Source organism: Natator depressus, chromosome 4 (assembly GCF_965152275.1).
Source record: "Natator depressus isolate rNatDep1 chromosome 4, rNatDep2.hap1, whole genome shotgun sequence".
Classification (NCBI taxonomy): Eukaryota; Metazoa; Chordata; order Testudines; family Cheloniidae; genus Natator; species Natator depressus.
The window spans coordinates 39,009,582-39,025,888 of NC_134237.1; the positions used below are offsets into that span (position 1 = coordinate 39,009,582).

At 40.3% G+C, this 16,307-nt stretch overlaps 1 protein-coding gene across 1 annotated transcript in view; it reads left to right on the forward strand.

Moving 5' to 3' along the window:
- The window catches only part of USP53 (ubiquitin specific peptidase 53), a 62,898-nt gene that overhangs the window by 411 nt on the left and 46,180 nt on the right, over positions 1–16,307 (forward strand). The gene's annotated exons all lie outside the window — the stretch shown is intronic.

Here is a 16,307-nt window from a genome sequence, read left to right on the forward strand (position 1 = left end):
AAGGGCAGGGCGGCGGCGTCGGCAGGGATCAGCCCTGGCGCGGGGGGTCGGTCCGCCTGCCCCGGGGACTCGCCCTGTCGCTGTGCGCGCCCGCCCGCGGGGAGAGGGGACCTCCCGAGCGCAGCCGCTGCCCCCGCTCTGCCCTGCGGCGGGGGCTGTGTCGGGGTGGGGGGACTTTACAGTGACATGGCCCTGGCTGTCTTGGTGCTCACCAGCCTCGCGGAGCCTGAGCGCACCTCCCCACCTGTTCCCTAACCCCCTTTGGCTTCAGGCTTCCTCCCACCCATCCCCTTCTCCCACCGCGGCGTGATCAGTCGTTAAAATGTCTTTAAGTCGCTAGTGCCGCCCCGGCTCTAAATAGATGCGAACGTCTCGGGCTAACTATTTTGCCTCTCTCCTCCAGACGATGCTTCTGGTTATTCGTTGGTTTTCAAGTGGCCGTTTTGTTAAACGGCATATATGGCGGAAGAGGGGGGGGGGGGATAGTGTGGTTAAATTGGTGTTGCAACGAGGGATTAAATGCTACTCTGCCCTCTAAATTGAGAACAGTGGTGTGTTTACATTAAAACGTATTTCAAAAAAGATATTAATACTTTACATGTTACTACAACTCCTATAAACAAACTTATTGATTTAGTCCCCTCCTAATGGGACTGTAATATTAAATCAATGCAAGCTCATATTTATGTATAATGCAAAGGTTTTATTGAGGCATGTGACAGCTAGGTTAAACATTAAGTAGTATCTTATGGACCTGTTGTCAACATTCTTTGAAAACAGGAAATGCAAGTACAGGTATAATGGAGTGGATTTCCACTGCTTGAAATTTGATCACTTGTAGCATAATGTACAGCTCCTAGATAGATAGATAGATATTTTATATGAAGAATGTTTCAGAAACTATGTGTGAACTGCACGCTCAGGGCCTGAAATGTGGAAGTTATGTCCAATTAAGGAATAAATTTACATATTTGGTTTTCTGTGCACTTTCATTGTCTGACAAGCTTTTCAGACCTTTAAGAACAAACATGGAGAAATGTAGTTGTATTGTCCATTCTCTCTGTAAACCATTTTTTTCCTGGTGTGCTTCATAAAAGAAAACATGCAGCATCTGCTAAATATATTTACTTGCATCCTAATCATATAAAGACTTACGCACTTACTTAACTTTGAAGTCAATGGGACCATTCAGAGTGCCAAAAATTAAGCATAAATCTTTTCCATGATTAGGTCCCCAGAGGCTACTTTGGATTATGTATTGAAATTACTGTACATTTGTGAATCTAAACATGGTTGACTCATTTCTGTTTTACTATCCTGTTCTTATGGAATGAAGGCATAATTTGAGGTATTAAAAGGGTGAGAGTTCATACTATATTTTGAAAAGTAAAGTTTTGCAGCTTGATTAACCAAAGTGGTGCTGTTTGTTACCAATAAAGTTTTTTATAACAAAAGTAAGCAATATTATTATTAAAGTCACAACATTTGTATCAACTATTTTTTGTTTATAAATGTGTATTGTAGAGAATAAAAATCCTTCTAAGGATATACTTCACTGAATCAGAGTCATACACAGTTTTTCAACATGTATGAAATATATTAACATTTTTAACAGAATTCTGTAGAAAGCCTCCTCAGAAGTGTGTGTGTATATAGTCAGTATTAATAAATGCAAAGACTGCATTAGTATTCATATGAAGCATCTCAAGCTTCACAACAACTGATGATACCTGGTGCAGAAGAATCTTTTGCAATGTTACTTATGGAAATGATAAATTGTTTGTACTAATGTCTGATTGAGGAAACATAGTTCAACTAATCTTGCAAAAATATCTCTTTTTCCCCTTAAAATCTCAAAATACATTACAAAGTATATTTCACTGTGATATGTACAAATCTCTGTGACTTGGAGAATGGTAGCTGAGTAACTAGTGCATAATAGTGTGGGGAGTGGAACTTTTAGCCTTAGACACTGAAGCCTGTTCTTACAGATATTTGTCAATGTGCCCTCTATTTTTTTATGTATAGTAAATGTATTAACTAATGATGCTTTAACAGAAATTGTTAAGGTATAGCTAAGTAGCACCTGCCTTCTAAAGGTTGTATGGCACCATGAGCAGATAACACATTTCTCAAGAGTCCTCCTACTAAACATGATTAAACAGCTTCATTTGATTAAATATTTAGCTACTTTTACATAAAAGTAATGTTTTAAAAATTTCTCTTCAGAGAGGAAATGGATCATGCATCTGTGCATGTACAGTAGAGGTCAGTGATTTCCATCCAAAATATATTAGAGCAAACTTCATTTATAGATATGAGATCAATAATGTCACTTTAAATTAGATTGTGTTGATAGTGCAACATTGTTCCAATGAAGCCATCTCAGTCTAAGAAACTCTTGATGTACTCATTTCAGGGTTATTTTATTACTTGTGGTAGTGCCTAGAGGGTCCTAGATAGGGATTTCATTGAGCAAGGCATTGTACAAACATGTAATGAAAAGAGGATTCCCTGCTCCAAAGAATATGATAACAGACAACAGGTGGATATCACAAACAGCCAGGGGTACCACAAAATAGCAGTGACGCTATCCTGATTAGTGTAATAAGCAGCAAACTGGTTAGTCATGCCAAATGTTTGTGAGTATAAGTGAGTTTTAAGGAGGCTACGGCAGTGGCTTTGAGGATTACTACAGGGAACTGCCTGTGTATATGGGGTGGCATGGGAGAATGCAGAAGGTGCTTGTTGGAAAACTTCACTAAAGGAGAACAAAGGCTGGTATTGTGGAACAGAGGGTGGTTTTGGTGGCTTTGTACAATATAAATAATATGTACAGCGGGGAAAAGCGATGTATGGTTATACAGTGAAGACAAGTAGTTTGTACTTGATGTAGTAGAGATGGGGATTCAGTGGAAATACATGAAGTGTGTGTGGGGTGGGTGCAGTTTTTTGCAGCTGTGTTTGAATGGATGGGGAGTAAGGTAGCTTTTGTGAGGATCAAAAGGGGGATGTTATAGTACTGAAGCTGTAAAATGAGAATCTGGACCAGAGTTCTAGCTGTATGGACAGAGGAAAGGCTGCATCTTAAATATGTTGTGCAGGAAGAAGTGGCAAGACTTAGATACCTTCCACGTGTTGAGAAAATGGTCCGAGTCAAAGATGGATTCCCAGATTACAGACTTGAGGGATAATGATGGTGTAAGTGGGGAGTGCTTGTAGGGGGAAGATAAAGAGCTCCGTTTTGGTTGTGTTGAGTGTAATCTGATGGCCTGTGACTACCCTTGTGGATGCCCAGCCAATATTTTAGATAAGCTTGTGAATCATTAGTGTAAAGATTGTAGTTATAAAGGCATGTCTTCGAATGAGATCTGCAAAAGAGGTTGTGGTATGAAAAGAGGAGGGGGCCAAGAACTGAGCCTGTTAAACCTGCACTGAAAGCTGGAATGGGGATGAGAAGGATCCTCAAACCAAAATGCTGAATGATTAGAGAGGCAGGAAGATAGAATAAGAGCCCAGGCAGGAGAAAATTTCAAATGAGAGCATGATTAACTGTGTTGAATACACAAGGCAGGCAAAGAATACCAGTTCTGAGACTTGAACAGAAAGAGGTTGTTAAGAGACTTTGGTGAAAGCTGTTGTACTAAACTGTATGCTGATACTTTTATTTAAGTGGAAATTTGTCTCTTTATGACAAAATCCAAAGATGACCTGTTGCTTTGGGGAAATTTTGCTCAGCATTGCAATGATGGGTATTTCTAAAGTGGAGTCCTAATGAAATGTGTTAGGCTACTTTGTAAACCATATAACTGCATTCTTCATTTCTGTTCAAAGTAAACAAATGGAAAATTGGCATTACATTATCAGTTTAGGGTAGAACATTGGAACTTCTATGTGAGAATAACTGTACTTTAAATAGATTAAATATGCTATTGATTTCCTGTTTCAATGGTAGTTTTGTTTTGCATAGGTAGGGACTTGGGGAACGGAATTGGTATTCTAAGCCAATATTTTGCTCAAAAGCTTAAAAGTGTGTGGTTTCCTATTCAAAGCTAACATAAGAGTGACAACTTTTGTAGGGTGTGTCTACACAGCAGCTGGGAGATGGGATTCGCAATTCAGGTACACATACATGCACTAACTGTTTGAGCTAGTGCTTAAGAATAGTTGTGTGGTGGCAGCAGCAAGGGCGGGAGCTTGGATTAGCCGCCAGTATACAATCAATCATCCCACCTGACCCCCAGGGTATGCACTCAGGTGGCTAGCCAAGCTACCATCCATGCTGCCTCAGCCACACTGCTATTCTTAGGTGCTAGTTTGAGCCGAACTAGTAAGTGTATGTCTACTTGAGCTGGAAAACCTATCTCCCTGCTGTAGACATACCTTTAGGCCTGGGCTACACTGGGGGTGGGTTTTGAAATAAGATACACAAATTCAGCTACACTATTCGCGTAGCTGAAGTCAAAGTATATTAGTTCGACTTACCTGGCCATCCTCACAGCGGCAAGTCGACCGCGGCGGTCCCCTGTCGACTCCACTTACACCTCCTGCCGAGGTGGAGTACAGGCGTCGATTCGGGGATGGATTTATCACGTCTAAACGAGACACGATAAATCAATCACTACCCGCAGATCCGGCAGGTGACTGCACTAAAGTAGAATATTTGGATATTATTACTGTTACAAAATAGACCAGTTGTTATGACAAACTTAATGCAGTTCAAAGCAGACTGGATCTGCACTTGAAATGAAACTTAAATCTTTTGGTCACTGTTCTCAATTGACTTTTGAGTTACGATCCTATTGAGATGAATGAGGTTCACACCTCCAGAGTAAATGGTGTCTCATTCTGTAGTTTCAAGAGGAGGCATCACTCAATTGTTTCACATTTGGAAAGAGATTAGATTGGGGCCTTGAGACACTACACTACACTACACTAGGAAGACCAAATAACCAGGACTAGAATTTATTTATTTATTTATTTTTAAATATCCGTTTAAATGCTGCAGAGAACACTGAAATTTAGCCTGTCTTGATTGCAGGATTTGTCATTTGCTTCTAGCAGAAAAAGTGACCATATCTGTAATGATCTTGTTAAATCACTAGCCAAAATTCCAGTCTGATTTCCCCACTCCAAATTAAACCCATTTAATTTCTTTCCTCTTCTACTCTTTCCCTAACAATGCATTTGGTTATTGCCGCTTCTTATTTCTTCTCATTTTAGATCTTCAAACATGGACTTATTGAACTGAATCAGTTTAGCAGCTGATATAGTGCACCCTCTTGTGTTGACACTCATTTTTTTTTCTGTCTTTTCAATTTAGCTTAAGTTGATAAAAGCTAAATTGATACTAGTCACTGTTAAACTGAAATGAGTACACAAGTGGGTGTATTGAATTAATTAAATCTGTTTCTAAATTAATTTAGTTAGTGGCACAACTTTTCTGTTATAGACAAGAGGCTTCATTGTGACCTCATCACAAGCTTCCTCCACCTATGCTCACCTGCATTTCTGGAGTGCAGTGCATTCATGCATCACAAAATTCTGGACACTGCAAAGGAAAGTGCTAGCACTAATCAGATGACTTACTCTTTGCTATGTGTGACCGTACCACTACCACTAGGATGGTCCAGTGCTGGGAAAAGATTAGCTTGTGGATGAAGAATAGTTAATTGAAGCTGAACCCAAGCAACATACAGGGTATTCACTAAAAAGGTGATTAATGTTTAACTCAATTAATGCTTAACGCAATATTAACAAGGGTGAAGGCTCTTGGGCCAGAATAGGGGAACAGGTTAAAGAATATGTAAATTAGATTAAATTGACCCTACAGTATTTAAGGAACTAGCCAAAGCAACCATTAGTGTTTATCTTCAAGAACTCATGGAGGATAGGTGAGGTCCCAGAGGACTGGAGTGAGCAGAAAGCATAGCTCTTAGTCCTCTTCAAGAAGGGGACTAAGAAGGAACTAGGCAATTATAGACCAGTTAGGCTAACTTTGATTCCCGGAGAAATACTGGAACAAAATTATAAAAGTTTGTTCAAACCTGGATGATGATGATGATAAGGTCATAGGTATTAGCCAGCATTGATTTGATCGGGAACAAATCCTGCCAAAGCGTCCTATAGTGCATTTGCAGGTGGGGGCGGAGCAGTAAACATGACATATCTGGACTTTAGTAAAGCTTTTGACACAGTCCCATAAGCAGACTAGGGAAATTCTTCATTTAGACCATTACTATAAAGTGGGTACACAACTGATTGAAAGACTGTACACAAAGAGTAGTTATTAATATTTCTCTTTCAAACTGTGAGGGCATGTCAACTGAGGTCCCAGAGGGGCCTGCCTTGGGTCTGGTACTATTTGGGTGATGGAGTGGAGAGTATGCATATAAAATTTGCAGGGGACACCGATGTGGGAGGGGTTGAATGCTCTTTGGAGGACAGGATTAGAATTCAAAATGATCTTGATAAATTGGAGAATTGGCCTGAAATAAATAAGATTAAATTCAATAGACAAGTGCAAAGTACTACACTTAAGAAGGAAAAATCAAATGCACAATTACAAAATGAGAAATACCTGGCTGGACAGTAGTATGGCTGAAAAAAATCGGGAGGTTGTAGTGGATCACAAATTGAATGTTCTGTTGTGCCGAGAAAAAGAGAGAGAGAAAGAAAGGACCAGTGTTATTCTATATTCACAGGAATGTTGCATGTAAGACACAGGGAGATACATTGCTGTTTTCTACTGAGCATTGCTGAGGCTTCAGATGGAGACGGTTTTTAAGAACAGGTTAAACTAATACCTGTCAGGAATTGTCTAGGTATACTTAACTCTGCCTGCTCAAGGGGAGATGGATTAGATCAGTAGTTCCCAACCAGGGATCTGGGGCCCCCTAGGGGGCCTCAAGGAAGTTTCAGGGAGGCCTCCAAGCAGGGCCAGCATTAGACTCGCTGGGGCCCAGGGCAGAAAGCTGAAGCCCCACCGCATGAGGCTGAAGCCCAGGTCCCTGAGTGCTACATTGCTGCTATTCTATTCTAATGGGATAAGAAAAGCATTCTGAAGAGTTTGCAGCCGCAATGCAGTCTCCATTGGTTGAAGGTACTTGCTCACAATTTGTCAAATTAGTTTGTAGTTCAGGAGTACTCCTGGATTCTTCACTGATGCAAAGCTGTCGCCTAGCAACATCCTACCACCTTTGGTTGGCTAGGAGATTCCATCCCTTCCTGGAGAACGATGACCTGGCCTCAGTTGTTCATGCCTTCATCATCTTGACTGTACTACAGCAATGTAGCATATCTTTGCATGGACCTTTCAGTGCTTAGGAAACTCAGCTGGTATAGAATGCTGCAGCATTGTCTCCTCAGTATTACTGGCTTACTGCAAACACATCAGTCCAGTTCTCCAATCCAAACACTGGCTTACTGTAGAATATCAGGTCAAGTACAAGGTTTTGGTCCTTTTCTTTAAGGTGCTCAATTACCTGGGCTCAGGGTATCCGAAAGACTGCCAAAAGCTCTGGAATGAAGACTGTGGTTGACAACTTTGCTCCTCTGGCACAGTGCAACTTTCTACAGTAAGAGTGAACTCATCTCTGCAGGAGACAGAGCTTTCTCAGAGGCTGGCCAATGACTCTGGAATCAATGCCCACAGGAATTAAGAACCATCACAGACTGCACCACCTTCTGAAGTGCAAGGCTCTTTTCCTTGACCTTGCCTTCTCTAACAAACATAGTAACATGTCTTTCTCTCTGTCTCTCTCTATATATAAATAAAATAAAAAATCCCCCCATCCCCTACTTCACTGTGTGTATGCTGTGGAAAGGATGAGAGAACAAACGTGACAGATGGTAGTCATATTGCTTAATGTCGTCCTCACGATAGTGGTTGCACACAGTGTAAGATTTATAGATTCTAAGAGCAGAAAGAACTGCTGTGATCATCTAGTCTGACCCCTTGTATAACAGAAGTCATAGAGCTTCCCCAAAATAATTCCTAAAGGGTATCTTTCAGGAAAACACATAATCTTGATTTAAAAATTCAGTGATGGAGAATTCACCATGTCCCTAGGTAGATTGTTCCAGCAACTAATTACCTTCTCTGTCAAAAGTGTATACCATATTTCCAGTCTGAATTTGTCTGACTTTAACTTCCAGTTGTTGGAGTGTGGTGTTCAGTCTAGCAGAGACAGGAAGAGCACATTATTAAATATCTGTTCCCGTATAGATACTTAGACTATCATCAAGTCACCCTTAACCTCTTGGATACCCAAAGAGCACAGTCTGTTCAGCTTATGTGTACATTGCAATAAAACACGTGTACCTGACCCATGTCCACTGACTTAGACTTGTGGGGCTATAAAAATTGCATTGTAGATGTCTGGGCTCTAGCCCACACCTGAATGTCTAAACTGAAATGTTATAGCCCCGCAAGTCTGAGTCAGATGACATGACGAACCACAGGTGTTTCATTGCAGAGTAGACATACCCTTTGAGGCATGTTTTCTGAACCTCATCAACATCCTTCTTGAATTGTGTATGCCAGAACTGGACATGGTATTCTAGCAGTGGGCACACCAGTGCCAAATACAGAGGTAAATAATCTCTCTACTCCAATTCGAGATTCCCCTGTTTATGCATACTAGGATCACATTAGCTCTTTTGTCCACAGAATAACATTGGGAGCTCATGTTCAGCTGATTATCCACCATGACCCCCAAATTTTTGTCAGTCACTGCTTTCTGGGATCGAGCCTCCCATTCTATAAGTTATGGCCTACATTCTTTGTTCATAGATATATCCATTTAGCCGTATTAAAATGCATATTGTTTGCTTGTGACCAGTTTACCAAGTGATGTCACTGATTCAGAACGATCTGCTTGTTCCCTCTCTTATTTACCTTTCCCTTAATGGTTATCATATGCAGACCTTATTAGTGATGATTTTGTTTTCTTCTAGGTCATTGATAAAAATGTGAAACAGCATAGGGCCAAGAACGGATCCATGTGGGACCCCATTGGAAACGCACCTGTTCAATGACTGTCCCTATTTAGTTACATTTTGAGGCCTATCCGATAGCCAGTTTTTAATCTATTAGTGTGTGCCATGTTAATTTTATATTCTAGTTTTTGAATCAAAATGTTGTGTAGTACCAAGTCGAATGCCTTACAGAAGTCTGTAAGTTAGCACTGTTACCTTTATCAACCAAATTTGTAATCTCATCAACAGACAATATCAAGTTAGTTTGACATCTATTTTCCTAAACCCCATGTTGATTGCCATTAATTATTTGCCCCTTCTTTAATTCTTTATTAATAGAGTCCATATCAGCTGCTCCGTTAACTCGCTCAATCAATGGTCAAGCTGGTGTGGTCGTCCTTTTTTATTCTTTTAAAAAATTGGCATAACAATAGCTTTCTTCCCATCTTGGAATTTTACCAGGGCTCCAAGAGTTATTGAAAATCAACATTAATGGTCCAGGGAGCTTCTGAGCCAGCTCTTTAAAAACTCTTGGATGCAAGTTATTTGGACCTGCTGATTTAAAAATGCCTGACTTTAGTGGTTTCTGTTCTGTTTAACATAATCCAGAGATACCAGTGGAATGCAAAGAATATCACCATATGATGAGACTGTCATCTGGCTTCCCTCAAATACAGAATGAAAATATTTTATTTATTATTAATTGTACCATTTTCCATCTGGTAATGAACAATTATCGTTGTCCGGATCTTTTTTGTTCCTAATATATTTTTAAAATTGCTTTTTAGTGTCCTTTATCTCTGCTAGCCATAGATTTTTCTGTCCCTTTGCTTCGCTTACCAGTTTTCTTCAGTTCCTAACTTCTGATTTATATTCACTAATATAAATTTCCCCTTTCTTCCATTTGTTTGTTTTTTACAGCTGCCTTTACTTCCCTCTAAACCAAGTCCTGTGTAACCAGAATTTATATAATATAGAATAATAACAATGGGGTGTTATTGTGGACAGGAAAGAGGTGACTCTAGGCACTCCACACCACTGATGACTGGTTTCATTGGTCAGATTGTTAAATAGGGATAGAACTAAGGCTTCCTTCTCAGGGCATTCAGGTTCTTCCTACCCCTTGTGTTGAGCTGGTTCTCGGTGACTCTAGCATGCTAGCGAAGGTGGGAGAGGTAGGGTAATAGATTCAAAATTCTACTAGACCTCTATCTAGCTGGTGATGGGCTTGTATGCTCAATTGGAGGGAGGTGCAGCTCCAAGTGAACAGACTTTTTTGCCTGGGGAAGAATTGTGGGAGCATCTTTTAAGGTGCGTGATCGTGAGGATTGCACAGTCAGTTAAGTCTTATGGCATTCTGTTCTTGGACCTTTAAAATGTTTGATATGCAGTTAAATATCAACTTGTTTGGCTTCTTTCTTAGGTTGACACAAACAACTTAAAGAATTAATATAACAGATGCCAATTTGCTCATTTGTATTCGGAGAAACAGTAATTTGAGCATATTGTTATATAAATGTGGTGGTTTAAGAGACAGTTCTCCAGATTTATCATTGCAGTGTTACGATGACAGGTTTATAGATTTTATGTGACCTAGGAATCTTATTTAGATTCCCCCTTGGAGGTAGTAGTAGTAGTAATTTAGATGTGAACATAGTATCACTATGTCTCATGGGTCAATCCCTGACTTTGCAGAAAAAATTATTGAAACAGGACAGTAAATTTACTTTGGAATTTCATTAGAGCATTGTGAAATGTAACATGCATGTCATTGATGTGATTATTTTGATCAAATTCATTTTATTTAATTTCTGTGGAGTCTTAGAGTGAGAATTGTGAATTGCCATGACAGTGAGTGTAGAATTTGTTTTGATGAAGCTCTTGCAGTGAGTCTTTGTAGTTGTTGGATCAAATTTAGGGAAAAGGAATACATACATCTTGGAAGATTTTTGTTTCTAGGCTATCTGTAAAACGCTATACACAAATCTATAAGGTTTTTGGAATTAAACACTCCTTTATTTTGAAAATTCTTTGGCATAACTTTGTTTTAGAAACAATGTATGTACTTATTTCTTTCCAGTCCAATCACAAGCTAGGTATATTTTTCCAGTATGCGCACACAAATCTTATACCCAGAAATATACAAAGACTTTTGATAGCTGTGAGGGGGAAAAGGAAGAATGTTGTTTAGATTTACACTAACTGAAAAGACTGTAGTTTTATTTCAGCTTTTCCTTCAATAAAAGTAGTTCTGGATTCTGATCTGAATTCCCTGGCACTGTTGCATCAGCTCTCTACCATACAGAGGCAGCAGTGCTATGGGAATAGCACTGGAAATGGCCCAACTTGATGATCACTTTAGATAAGCTATTACCAGCAGGAGAGTGGGATGGGAGGAGGTATTGTTTCATGGTGTCTGTGTATATAATGTCTTCTGCAATTTCCACAGTATGCATCCGATGAAGTGAGCTGTAGCTCACGAAAGCTCATGCTCAAATAAATTGGCTAGTCTCTAAGGTGCCACAAGTCCTCCTTTTCTTTTTGTGAATACAGACTAACACGGCTGTTACTCTGAAAATTGTGGGAATAGTGTGTCAGTTTGTATCTCTCTCTCTGGGCTGAGGTATTGGTGCACCACGGGTCTTCAGTAGCACTGCTGCTTCAGTATGCTAGGAAAGCCCTTGAAGTGCTGATTCCTTGAGTAGTGACACTGGCCTCTGCAGCACCGCTCTCCTTACGTCCTCTCTGAACTCCTCCTTAGTGCAGTGTTCCATTATTATCTATTTATATTTCACAGTAAAGCTTCCAACTGTAACAACAATACTTTGCATATCTGTTTTCACTTCTGCTTGCCTTGACTTCAGAAGTCCTTTTTCATGTTGATCAGTACTATGCAGTTACCTTCACCTCTGTCTTCCTTTGCTTAAATTGCATTTGCTCCTTTTTGGAAGAATGGCAGTTACGTAACGAAGGACACTTTCACTATAAGACTCTCCCCTTAGAATTTTCTCACTTTCAAGTGTTTTGTTTTTAATAATTTTAAGGTTATTTAAGATGTTTTCTTAAACTGGTTTGCATTCACAATTTTTATTAAATTGTAGCTTTTTTTCTTCTGGGTATATTTAAATAATCTTAAGGAAAATGAAATCATCACATTTTGGTAATAACCTATTACCATGGACTTTGAGGTCGGTTTTAAATAGAGATTTAAATTTTATATTGAAATCTCTTAAATTCTTTGCTCAATGCAGTTGTAGATCGTGCTTCTTGTTTCCTGCATTTTTAAGATCAAATTACTTATGGTTGAGATACAGTAAAACAGTAAACCAAAATCATGGGGTTATGCACTAGTCAACACAGACTTTTGGTGAAGTTCCAGTTATTGATTCTTACTAACACGGAGTTCCAATATGCCCTTTAAAGATGAGACATCCAGATGGGAGGAAATCTAGGAATAAAAAGGGAGATAATTTTAGGGGTGCAAAGTTTTTTCTCATTAGGGATGTTTTTGAAAGGCAAATATTTTTGGTTCTATATGCAGTCTCGTTTTCTTTACAGTTTAAAAGATGTTGAATTGTTTAGCCATAAAAATGTTTGTTGGGACTACATAGTTGGATGAAACAATTATCTGTTCTGTACAGCATTCTAAACAAAAACTGTAATCCTTAATTGGCACTTAAATGACGTTTAAGGTTGCCACAGTATGGGGGAAAAGATGATTATAGGGATGAAGTTGCGCTTTCAAAACCGTTAATATATTATTTTTAGTAGCTATTTATGTGCACTTTAAGATCTGGGGTGAAATTCTGGCTTCCTGGCCTCGCTGCCATCAAGAACTTTTATCCCTGGTTCCTTTTCTCTTTTCTGTACACATGACTTTTAATTCTTCTTGCCTAGCAGCTAATCCTTGGGTTTGTTTTGGGCTACTCTCTGAAATAAGTAAGTTATGGTATGCCAGTGACTTTTGTGATGCAGACCTAAATGGATAATCCAGTATTTTGAGTTTAAAATGTTGGCTTTGAATATGTAACGATGATAACCTTCTTGCTGTCATATAATGCATATACAAGAGTAACAACTTTTGTGGCTGTATGTTGAGAAGCCAGAACTGATGCAAAGATTCACGAGGTGTGACAACAGAGTACTCAGGTGGCCAGTTCAATTGATATTGGTACAAAATGTAGGAGAATTCAGCTAACCCAATTGCCATATTATTAAAGAAATGTTTTTCAAAACATTCATAGACAATAATATGAAATAATGAGAATACATTATAACCTGGTATCAAGTAAATCCATCCCTATCATCTGTTTAGTTTGTTTTTTTTTTTAAAAAAAAGAGAAATATTTCAGTAGATATTTCACACAAAGAAACGTTAGGATTATCAAATCAAAACCTTTACTGAGTAGTGATGTCAGGGTTCCCTCCCCACTCTGAACTCTAGGGTACAGATGTGGGGACCCACATGAAAGACCCCCTCAGCTTATTTCTATCAGCTTAGGTTAAAAACTTCCCCCAAGGCACAAATTCTTCCTTGTCCTTGGACGGTATCGCTGCCACCACAAAGATTTAGGACAAGGACCACTTGGAGTTCCTGTTTCCCAAAAATATCCCCCCAAACCCCTTCACTCCCTTTCCTGGGGAGGCTTGAGAGTAAACAAGGTGAGCACAGACCAGACCCTTGGGTTTTTAGGACACTAAAACCCCAATCAGATTCTTAAAAACAGAACTTTATAATAAAGAAAAAAAGTAAAAGAATCACCTCTGTAAAATTAGGGTGGAAGGTAATTTTACAGGGTAATAAGATTTAAAACACAGAGGATTCCCCTCTTAGCATAGGGGAAATTCACAAGCTAAAACAAAAGATACTCTAATGCATTTCCTTGCTATTACTTAAAGAAATAGTATCATTCAGTAGGAGCTGGATTACTTGCTTGGTCTCTCTCTTTGTCTTGGAGAGAACAACAAAGAGCACAAACAAAAAATTTCCCCTTCCCCGATTTGAAAGTATCTTCTTTCCCCATTGGTCCTTCTGGTCAGGTGCCAACTAGGTTAATGGAACTGATTAACGCTTTACAGGTAAAGGAGGGATTTTATGCTACCCTTAGCTGTATGCTTACGACACCCTCCCCCCCTCCCCCCCCCCAAATCACAGATGGTGTTGGACACCCTGCTCCACACTGGCTGTGACTTCTTCCTGGAGCTCTAGGAGAAAACAGAATTAGTAAGACACATGCACCTCTAGATATACTACTGATTATGTAAAAACTAACAATATTTTTCACATTTCAAGGATGATTTTAACCAGTTGATTCTGGGAAACTGTCACAGGAGAGGGCATCAGCCACTTTGTTAGAAGCTCCTGAAATGTGTTGTATTTCAAAATTTTGATTTTGGAGAGTTAAACTCCACCAAAGAAGTTTTTTGTTACTGTCCTTGATGGTATGAAGCCACTTCAGCGCAGCATGGTTGGTTTGCAGGTGGAAACACTGTCCCCAAACGTATGGGCGTAGCTTTTCCAGCGTGTACACAATGGCGTAACATTCCTTTTCACTGATTGGCCAGTGGCTTTCCTTCTCGGACAGTTTTTTGCTGAGAAACATGACAGGATGGAATTCTTGATCCGGTCCTTCCTGCATTAAAACTGCTCCCACACCACGCTTGGACACATCTGTGGTTACTAGGAAAGGTTTGTCAAAGTCTGGGGCCCTTAGCACAGGGTCAGACATGAGTGTCGCTTTAAGCGGGTTCAAGGCCTTCTGACACTCTTCGGTCCACTGAACTGCATTTGGCTGTTTCTTTTTGGTTAGGTCTGTCAGTGGGGCAGCGATTTGGCTGTATTGCGGTACAAATCGCCTATAATAACCAGCCAAGCCTAAGAAGGATTGGACCTGTTTCTTTGACTTTGGGACAGGCCACTTTTGGATAGCATTCACTTTAACCTGTAGGGGGTTGATAGTTCCTTGACCCACCTGGTGTTCAAGGTAAGTCACTCTGTTTAAGCCTATTTGACACTTCTTAGCCTTAACAGTTAGTCCTGCCTCTCTTATGCGCTCAAAGACTTTTTGTAGATGCTCCAGGTGTTCTGCACATGAATCAAAATAGATGGCCACATCAAGGTAGGCGACTGCAGATTCTCCCAATCCTGCTAGGAGACCATCTACAAATTTTTGGAAGGTGGCGGGTGCATTTCGTAGCCCGAAAGGGAGCACATTAAATTCATACAGCCCTACATGGGTGATGAAGGCTGACCTTTCCTTGGAGGATTCATCCAGCAGTACTTTCCAGTACCTCTTGGTTAAGTCTAAGGTAGAGATGAACTGGGCACATCCCAGTTTCTCCAATAGCTTATTTGTGCGTGGCATTGGATAATTGTCTGGGCGAGTTACAACATTTAGCTTACGGTAGTCCACGCAAAAGCGTATCTCCCCATCTGGTTTGGGAACTAGAACCACTAGAGATGCCCATGCACTGTCAGAGGGGCGGATTACACCCATCTGTAGCATGTCCTGGATCTCCCGTTCTACAGCAGCTTTGGCTTGAGGAGACACCCGGTAAGGTTGGGCTCTAATTGGGCGAGTATTACCTGTGTCAATGGAGTGGTATGCCCGTTTGGTCTGTCCTAGGATGGCTGAGAACACTGGCATGAAGCTAGTGCACAGCTCCTTGATCTGCTGTCGCTCCATATGTCAGAGCGTCATTGAGAGGTTCAACTCTTCCATGCCACCGTCACTTTTTCCTATGTAGTAGACACCTTCAGATCACTCAGCGTCCTCACCTCCCTGGGCTGTAAACTGACAAACTTCTAATTCTCTGGAATAAGAGGGCTTTAGAGAATTAACATGGTACACTTCAGGCTTTAGGTTTGAGGTGGGGGATGCTATGAGATAGTTAACAGCACGCAGGCGCTCTTGGACTGTGAATGGCCCTTCCCACAACGCTTCCATCTTATTGGCCTGGAGTGCCTTCAAGACCATGACCTGGTCCCTACTTTGAAGGAATGTTCTCTGGCATGTTTATCATACCAGGCTTTTTGCTCTTCCTGGGCATGATTTAGGCTTTTCTCTAGCAAGGGCTAAAGAGGTTCGGAGGGTGCTTTGTAGGTTGTTTACAAAGTTCAGAATGTTAGTTCCTGAAGAAGGCGTAAACCCCTCCCATTGCTGCTTCACCAACTGTAATGGCCCCTTAACCTCGCGGCCATACACAAGTTCAAATGGTGCAAACCCTAAACTGGGATGTGGTACAGCTCTGTAGGCAAAGAGCAACTGCTGCAACACTAGGTCCCAATCACTGGAGTGCTCATTTACGTGTTATGACCCCCCAATGAT